Source organism: Manacus vitellinus, unplaced genomic scaffold (assembly GCF_001715985.3).
Source record: "Manacus vitellinus isolate BGI_N305 unplaced genomic scaffold, ASM171598v3 scaffold_80_pilon, whole genome shotgun sequence".
Classification (NCBI taxonomy): Eukaryota; Metazoa; Chordata; class Aves; order Passeriformes; family Pipridae; genus Manacus; species Manacus vitellinus.
The window spans coordinates 1430889-1440854 of record NW_021940818.1 but is presented as its reverse complement, the minus strand read 5'-3'; positions in this window follow the sequence as shown (position 1 = coordinate 1440854).

Here is a 9966-nt window from a genome sequence, read left to right as displayed (position 1 = left end):
GAAACTGCTCTGTAGAATGGTTTCAGCTCCACACGGAGGGTAAGCAATGTGCTTGCTCAGGTTTTAGTCACTCAATGCAATGAGACTGCATAGCCTCACTACTTAAAAATTACTTTCAAAACTATTTATAGTCTTTATACAAAGTGATCTCTTCAGATCTCTCAGAGTAAGAAAGATTTCCATCCAGTTTGCAATAACTTCCTTGTGCCCTTTCCCTGTGTGGCAGCAGGTTCTGCACAGCCCCTGACTGTGCTGATGAGGCATGTGTATGCTATCCTTACCAAAAGCACCAAAACCTGACTGTAGTGAGAGGTATATTGGGAGAGCAAGGGAGAGACAGAGAGAGAGAGATCTCTCACCTGTAGAACAGCACTCACACGATTTCACAGAGAACAGTCACAACTCTGAACTGCATGAGTAAATCCCAAAGTTACCTGGAGTTGAAAAGCTCCATAGTCCATTTCCAGAGACCAGGAAAGTGAGATGCCCTGTAATTTAACTTCTGACACAGTGGTATTTTTTCTCCTATTTGAATAAGGTGGATGCTTGAAAAGTGCTGTTAACTGTTCAGAGTGATGTTAAACTACTGGAATGTGGCAGTTTCTGCTACATATTGATTTTTTAATGATACTGTAATTCACCTTGCAAATCAGTGCTTGAACTTGTGGATTTATCCTTTTATCAACTTACATTCTTTTAGGGAGATTATTTTGTCATAGTTCTCCATAGTACTATCAAAAAATAAATGTAATGGTGTTTAAAAAAACCAAAACCTTAGCTATTATTGTCAGCTATTATAACTGAGGACAAGTACCTATCTGTCTACATCTCCCCCTATTAGCAAAACTGGCTTGTCCTGAGCTAAATTAATGCCTTTCAGCTCCTCATTGGGAGATCTGTGAACCCCAGAAAACACTCAGCCATTCCTCTCCTGTGCAATGAGAAGGAAGTGAATGGGAGGGAAGAATGAAGTATTGGGAACCAAAGGCCTGAATTTAAGGCTTGCAGTGTGATGTGCACTCAGGCATGTCAAAAACAGGGATCTGACTTGTGATCAGGTTGCTTATCTGATGTCAGAAAAAATATTTAAGAGCTGAGGCCCTGTTTGGAAACACAGCAAAGAAATTTAGGACTTCAGTGGAGGTCAGGAAATTGGGAAACTATATATATTTTTTTTGCACCACCTGACTTTTAAGCAGCACCAGTGTGGTGTAACTGAGAATCAATAAAGAGAATAAACGATGAAAACATAATGTACTCTCAACATCAAGCTGTGCTGTACAAATCTGTCCAGCAGTCCATCTCAGATAACACTGCATCTCAGATAACATTGATAGATGTCCTGAGACAAACCAGAGGCAGGAGCAGATTAACTGATTATCATTCATTTCAGAATGCAACCATCTACTGGTGAATGGCAGTCTTAAGGAAACAGTCTTGCCTCCTACTTGAGCTCTCTTCTGAAAAGCAGATCAGTGACTCAACTTCTCCCCACAGAAGAGCTCCTTCCCAGCTCTGGGTCCCAGCTAAATCCTCACCCCACCCTGCTCCATTCAGCAGTGCAGAAAGGACAAGAGGGTCACAATCTGCAAACAGAACATTGACTTCAATGTAGGAGGAGCTGCAGTCACATACTTGAAGTCTTGAGACTAATTCATGAGGGAGAAAGGAAACCTGAGCTCTCATTTATGTTCACTCTGTGAAACAAGTGATGTCACTAAGTGTGCAAGTTCCCATTCCTGTGTAAAGAGTGGAATTTTTCCCCTCAGTGGAGAAAAGACCATGCTTCCCAAGGGCTCTGGGATTGGAGACACAAGTTGGAGGAATTCCTCCCCAAAATGCTTAGTAGAATTAGATGTTACATACTATGCATTTTCTTAGGCATAACTGGATGGGGCTGAAGTCTCTGTTTAAACTGGAAGTATTATTATTTCATTCTACTAAATTTATTCTTGTACCTATCCTCCCTATCATGGCTCCTTTACAGCATTATAAATATGTCTCTGTCAATCTACATAATCACATATTAGACTTCCATTATTAAAGGTTATCTCCTCATACCTGTGACAGACAAGCACAAGAGTCATGCTGGCTGATATCTTGTCCTTTGGACAGCAGAAGCTCTGCAAGGAGAAAATCTTCTTCCTAAAATACAGAGACACAGCAGGTGAGGCATGTATCTAAGCTTAAACCTTTTGGCTGATGGGCTAGAGGGGGAAGCACCAAATTTGTTGCAGTAGCACTGCCAATGTTGAAAAAGCCTACATGCTCTTCTCTACCATTTTAGTTTAAAAATCTGCTTTAGTTAAAAGAGTTTAAAGAGATTTCCCACATAAAACGGATTTTCCTCTGGCCACCCCTGTCTGTCTCACAAGGACTTCTCCTCATGAGCAGTTACATCAACATCTGGTGCAATTCTGGCTGGAGCGAAGTCTCACATCTGACATTCCCCCCACCACCCATATTGCCATCACTACACTGTGTGTTCTACTCCTACACACAGAAAATGCTTGTAAAGCTGTGCTGGAAGCTAAAACAATGATCCAGCTGCAAATAATCCCACTGGAAGGGTTCATACTCCAGGTCCAGGAATGGCTCTGCCTGTTGGCATGGGAGAGGGGAAAGGGTTACTGAGGAAATGTGCATATCGCAGAGTCAAAAAAGAAATTCAAGGTGACGCAGGGAGTACATCTGATCACGGCCTTCATTTGCTATTACAGTTCTTTAAATGCACGTTAAATACAAAGGCAGTTTCCCCAGAACATACAGAGAGTCCTATTTGTGTGCTATAGAGCACCCAGAGCCACCAAAGCTTGGGCCTTCTCCCTCAGAAAAATTTCTGCTTGGTTCAGGCCACTGTTACACCTGGGGCTTTTACATCAGTCAGTCAACCCCTGTCTGTTTTCAAAACCCATCTGTGTGATGTAAAGTGTTAAAGCCAAGTCTGATTGTATTATTTCCTGCCAAAAGCAGCAGGGAAGCATGCTGCCTGAGAGCTCTCAAGGTCAAAGGCAGAGACCTAATCTGGGCTGAAGAAACAATATACGTTACAATACAATTAAGAAGCTGATATACCACTTCTCACATGCTGTCCATTACTGATGGACACAAATAGAGGTAATGTCACCACACAGGGAGCCATCAATTGGCTTTTCAAGATATGTTTGATGGGGAAAAATTTCAAGGGCAGCAAAAGCTGTCAAATTGCAGCCTACTCTCTCAACATATGGTTCAGAAATTGATAGTTTAATATCAGGAAAATACAAGCAGCTTCAGCCATGCTATGACTATTATAAGTTAGCTGTGAAATTATTGCTATTATTTCTAGGTGGTTATTTGGTTGTTTTAATTTCTGACACCTAGAGCAGTTTGTGGTTTTGCCAGGGTTTGCAAATGTTTCTCAAACTGTCTTTAATCTTCTTGACATGAGGTTTAGTAAGAAGGTAAAAGTATTGTATTTCCCACTGAAACAGAACAAAGACACTGTCCTAGTTAGGACAGCTGGGACCTGTTCATCACTGCATGGGTGTAACCCAAAACTGTGTATTCTATAGCCTTCCATGCCATTTCCCAGAAACTGTTATCAATGAACCATTTACCCCCTCTGCCCAGAGGAGGCCTGACTCCTCAGGCTATAAACTAGGTGCTAAGAGACCTGTGAGATAGGAGGATGCTCTTGTCCTCACACCCTTTGTGGAGCTTCCTGCCCTGAGGGGAGTGCTGGGCATTCCTGCCTGAACTGGAGAATATATAATCTTGGAGTCTTGGAACTTTTGGAACCACTCGTGGGATCCAGAGGAAGACTGCAGATCACCACCCTCAACCAGACTGCAATCACCACCCTCAACCAGACTGCAAGACCACTTTTGACCACACTGCAACAGCACTCTCACCAACAGGTTTTCCCCCTCTCCCTTTACTTTGGACTCAGGGGGCCCAACAAACACCAGTCTGTTCATGCCCCAGGGTGCTGGGTTATACATCTGGGTTTTGTGGGTTAAAACCAATTGTTTGTCTGTATAATCGTACTTATTGTATTATTTTATTAAATTGTAATTCTAATTTATAATCTCTCTTTTGGGCTGAGTTCATTTTCCCCTGCTGGTTTACCTTTAAACCAGCAGAGACACCCACCTGCCCAAAATGATAAACTGTGTCAATAGTGAAGATAAAATTAGAAACAGGGAGAAAACTGGAAGGCTGAGTACTATACTAAATGTTCTTCATGGGAAAATGTCATCTTCACAAATGGCATTGCAGGGAACCATGGTCAGGACTGACCAAGGCCATGTGTTCCCACGTGCCAGGCACAGGGCCTGCCCCAAGTATAATATTCCAGTGCAAAATCTTCCAGTGATGGATATGAGATGAAATTAATTTGGGTGGGAACACATAGGGCAAATAGGAAAATGGAAGGGTAAGAGACAGGGCTCAAAGGATCTGTAACCAACAAAGTATCAAACATGACTTATCTTCTTCTGTTTTGACCTGCTCATACCATGCCATCCCAGTTTTCATATCCAGTTGCCCATGGAAGGAGAAGCCTGGGGAGGTCATGTAGGAGACATTAGGCTTTTTCTCTTTTTATCAAATAAAACAGCATCAGCAACAAAAGCCAAACGAAATTTAATTAGATAGAAGACCTCTGTCAGAGGACCTTAAAAGCATGTACAGTTCAAACCCTTTGCATCCATATATTTAAATACTGATATATATTGATGCTTGTGCAATAAAATGAGTACATATTCCTTGCGAGTGCTTGGACCACATCAGCTAAAAGACCCTGACAGAAACTGAGCTCTGGAACTGCAGCTGGGCAACAGTTGGTGACTTCTTCAGTGCCTCCAGGAGGAAGAAGAGTTTTATCCTCTCCTTTCAAAGGCTCTTTGCCACATTTGACATTTAAGCTTGTCCCACAAGAAAAGAGCAGCTCCTGACTCTCTCCTAGCAGCTTCCAGTCTTTTTCCTGCCTGTTTAGCTGGAAGGAGTTTAACATGTCAGTGGAGTGCAGGCCATTTGCTAGCAGGGACAGTCAGGGAGGTAAGTTAAGACTACTGAGCCACCCTTTATCCCCAGAAACCTCTTTGCAGTTTGGTGTGGGGGGGAAGCTGAAAGAGAACAGGTTTCTCATCGAGGTATCATAGCAATCTGTTTCTCTGAACATTAACATAATCTGCACCTGTGCTCTCTCTGCATAGCTTTCAGGCATTTCTGGCCAAGAACAAATCTGCTCCCCAGGGCCAAGCCCAGCCCCTGTGAAAATGCTCAGTCTGCTCCTCCAGTGTGGGGCCACGATGCTGTGACTGGTCTGCTGGTGATCACCCAGCACAGGGAGCCTGGCACCTCCCTCACGCTTTCCAAATAATGAAGGCAGCTGTGCAAGGTCCTCCCATGCAAACTGCCAACGTGGGAAAGGGTTTTTGGAGAAGTGGAAAAATATCAGGGAAATCTCTTATGTGGAAAGTTAATAGGTAGATACTCTCCAAGCGGCTTGGAGAAATGGTCACTCACATTTCATTTTCATAAGTGGAAAATACGTGGTCAGACTGCCAGATTTGTCAGCCTCTTTTGTGCACTAAGCAGCTACAGAGAGATTGTGAAAATGTGGGGGGGTTCTGCCTCAAAGATGAGGGCCCCACACCTCTGGTTAAGCTGTGCTGTTTGTGGCATTAATCATTTTTTAATTGGCTTTTTTAACTGTGCAATTACAAGCACATTCTTAGCACCTTTCTAAGCCAGAATGGGTTCTCTGGGCCAAAGGCTCAGCTCCATAACCACTCACCCCTGTGCAGGGGGAGCCTTGTTAATAATTCATGAGTACCACTTGCAGATTGAGGCCCTCGAGCACTTTTAGCAGTTTTGGGAAGAAAGGACAAAGGGTTCACTCTGTAAAGGTGTGACATTTATATTTTAAAAACCCAACAAAACTTCGAAAAGACTTTGTTGGCTTGTTCATAAGAGCTAACTTGTTCAATGGAGCTAACTTGGTCATCTGCTCTAAAGTTCAGAGAGCTCATGTGTGGGCTTCTGAGAGCCAGGAATAAAGCCAACTTGGCCCAAACAATGTCTCATTTGTCTTAACCATTTAGACTGCTGACTTTCCTTAGCTGCCAGTTAGTTTTCACATCTTCATATAACTACAATGTGCATTCCCAAGCTTTGCTTCCTTCTATGGTTGGATCAGATGGGCACATTGGACTGCAAAAGTGAATTTCATTTCCTTGTGGTCTTGTACTTGAAATATGATGGCAGAGAGGCATTATTCCTTTGAATGCATTTCTCTGACAACTTACTTTGTATTTCCAAGTGGATCCTCAGAGGTAAATCTACTTTCTCTCCCCACCTTCTCCTCCAGCTCTCTTTTAACATTTTTCTCTGAGCTAAGATGCATTATCAGATTTTTTTTTCACTCCATCAGATAAATAAGTCAGGTGCATGCTGCAGTGAAAAAACACTTTAATCAATTAACAAAACCTCCCCGCTGACAGCAGGGCAATCACTCAGCTAGTATGATAAAGATGCTCATCAGAGACAATTATGAAGAAATTAATTCCTTTAGGAATTGGCTGTAGCTTCCCTGACAATACTGCTGGGAGCAGTTTTGCTTAGAAAGGTATTCTACCGGAGCAGACATTTATTACTGTTTGTTTTCCCAGCAGTTGCTAGTTCTTTGTTGAAAGTCTCACTTCTCTGATTCTCCCTGTATTCCCCTGAGAAAAGATGATTTATTAGCATAAATCAGAAATATAAATCTAGGATACCATAAGTCAGACAAACCCCAGGAGCCAGGTGAGAGGGGACCCGTTTTATACCCCTGTAGTGCCAGGCTGTGTGAACTAACAAAACAGATCACATGTTCATGCATGTTGATCCAGCCAAGAAAGTCTGATTGTCAAAACGCTTCCCCACCTGCCAGCCCTCAGCCTTTAGAGGCAGTGACCTGGAGCTAAAATGGTGGGGCTGTTCCCACTCCCTTCTCTGCCTGACCTCCTGGCTCTCTATTCACCAGCTTGTTCCCTTTGCTCTTCAGATGGCAGCTCCTCTCTCTGTCTCAGGGAGCAGACATTGCTCCAGTGCTGTCCCTGCCATCTGGAGCAACATCCCTATCCCTCTGTGCCTAATTGAATTTGAAGAGAAGTAGAGAGTTGGTCTTTGGAAGAGACATTTTCCGATCCTGCCTTATGACCCTGACTCCTCCCAGCACAGCGTCTGCTGGGAAAATAAAACACCACCTGAAGCTCTGTTCCTTTTTCCTGTTCAGGAGCTGCCTGTTATTAACTCATGTCCCAGCATATCTTGGAATGATGCCTTTTTCCTGCACTTTAGCTTCCTTCTAGGGTAGCCCCTTCTGTGACAGGAACATCCCACCCTTGGTCTAGACCCAATCCTGTGCCTTCAGAGCAATGAAATTTGTTTTTTCCCATGTGGAAGGGTCAGACATGGCCCCCAGCTCCTCTCTCATTCTCCAAGTTGTATGTAACAGAAAAAATAAGATCCCAACAGGCTGGAGGAGAAACAGCACCCAAACACGTGAGGGATGCAGAGAATGTCAAAACCAAATGGTTTTGCTTCCTATGGCACGGGGAGGGCCATGCTGATGGATAACCTATTTTGTTGCTGGATTTCACCAGCAATGAAATGAAATTTCTATTCATTGCTCAAAGAAAGTATGAAGAATCATCAGTTGACACACAATCCAGATGTGCTTACAGATGCCAAGGCCCTGGCAGCATCACAACATTAAGTACCTTATTCTTAGTATCTGTCCTAATATTAGACAGGCATAAATGAGAATGAAGTCAGATCCAAGCCAAGAACAATCCCATATAGGGAAAGAACAACGAGGCACTAAATTAAGTTCACAGAAGGTCACAGATAGAGAAGGGAAGCTCAGGGATTTCTGATGATCACGCCTCTCTGAAAACCTGTTCTTCAGGCCTTTGAGAAAACTTTCAGCTGAAATGGTTTGACATCACATTACCTGAACCCCAAAAAAGAAATTGGACATGGGAGCAAGAAGCTGAGGGGCTGCCAGTGAGTAGGGCTGCCAGTGCAGGCCATTGCCTATGGGACAGGCTTCTCAGATCTCTCTGTGCTGAGGCAGCAATAGAATCACAGAGTATCCTGAGCTGGAAGGGACCCACAAGGATCATCAAGTCCAGCTTCTGAGTTCTACTCTCTGCTCCCTGGAAAGCTGTACACCGATAGAAAGCACTAACAAGGTGGCAGAAATTTAATTCCACACTGAAATCCAAAGACAAGACTCAGTAAGAAATGGCCAGTGGCCAAGCTGTAAGATAAATGAAGTCACTGTTAGGAATAAATCTGAAAAGGTGGACACCACCAGAGCTAATCTAATGTCAGAAACAGTATTTTAACACAGATTGAGTCGGACATGCAAGTAGCTGTGTCAGCAAAGGGAGAGCACTGGATTAGTCCCACCTGAGATTGTGGCTGTTTCTGCACACACATCACCACTTCAGTGCAAACCCAGTCCCAGTAAGCACCATGTAAAGAGTGGGGTTTCCCCAAATTCTCTGTGGTCCTGCTTTTGCAATGCCATCACTGCTTCTTTTCCTATCATAAGACCCTCCAGATGCCCATCCATGAGTCCAGGAACTCAGCCATGGAGACTGAGAGGCACAGAAAGGGCAATCTGTCTTATCCTTGCCCCAGATAGCTCATGTATGTGCCATTGGAGCCATCCTAGCTTTCCCTAGTTCCCCCTTGTGCCACAGAAGCCTTGTGGGGTGATTTGGTGAAGTCTTTCCTTGGGGATGGAGATGAAGCCACATGGTTCTGGAGTCAGGAACAAGTCACAGTTTCTATCCAGGCTGGGACCCTAATGGATAATCTGCAATCTGCAGAATGTGAGGGCCAAACATCTGCCACAGGGAAGAGGAGCACAAGGAAACTGAGCTGAGAGTATTCTTCCACCCAGGGGCTGAGCTGTTAGAAACAGTCACACTGCTGTTAGAAACTGCCTGGAAGAGTAAATGTTAATGTTATGCCAGATCCAGAGTAGAGGCAGAAAGATTCATTCCATTTCATTATGAAATGATACAAGAACCATTAAGTGTCAGCTTTCAAGCTCATAATTTATAAATTAAGTGTAAATAGCGTACTCTGAGCTCCTCTCTAGCCACTCATTTATCCTTCCTCTGTGAAAAATTAATGAGTCTATGAAATAGCTTGTAAATTTAAAGCAGTATATTTTTTTTTTTTAAATCAACACTGTGATTTTCATAGAGACCCTGAAGCACTAGCTGGCTGCAGACACTGCTGTTAATCACTGGTCTTAGGTGTGCTACTATGCCACAGGAAATGTTTTCCACCTTCTGCTAAGTTTTCTGATGCAGATCAGTGTCAGGGACAAGATAAAGCTCTCTGAGGTTATTAGGTTGTCCTAGTAGAGCAATCCCTGCTTTCCAGAGCCTGACAAGCTGCTTCCTTCGGGGGGTGCTTGAGGATTTAACATCTTATCCAAGGCATCAGGAGAGGAATTAATGAGACAATTTTTATAATGGAGTTTTCTAAGTGAAAAATTCACTCCAGGCAAAACTTTTGGTCTGTGGGAAGGAAAGCGAGCAGAACCAGATCAGCTAGCTCTGTATTTCCACTGAGAGTATTCCCTAAGGCCCTCTTTTGCTATTTGGTGACCTTTTCAGCTTGCCACTGCACAAAAATCTGTGTTGGTCATTTTGCAAGGCCCTCTACAAACTTTGGAAGGACCAGTATTCCTGCCTGCAGCTGTGTGCATTTACCATCCGAGAGGAGTAGGGGAACAGGAGACAGATGGGCTGAGGAACAGATGAGGGCAGGCACAGCATTCCAGGTGTTGGAGTCATGGAGGACCACAACAGATGAGAGCAAAGAACAGGAAACAGACTGGTCCAGAGGTGCCCACAGGGGTGTGAAGGCAGCTTTCCATGCAGCTGAGATCATGCCCCAGCCTACCTCCATTCC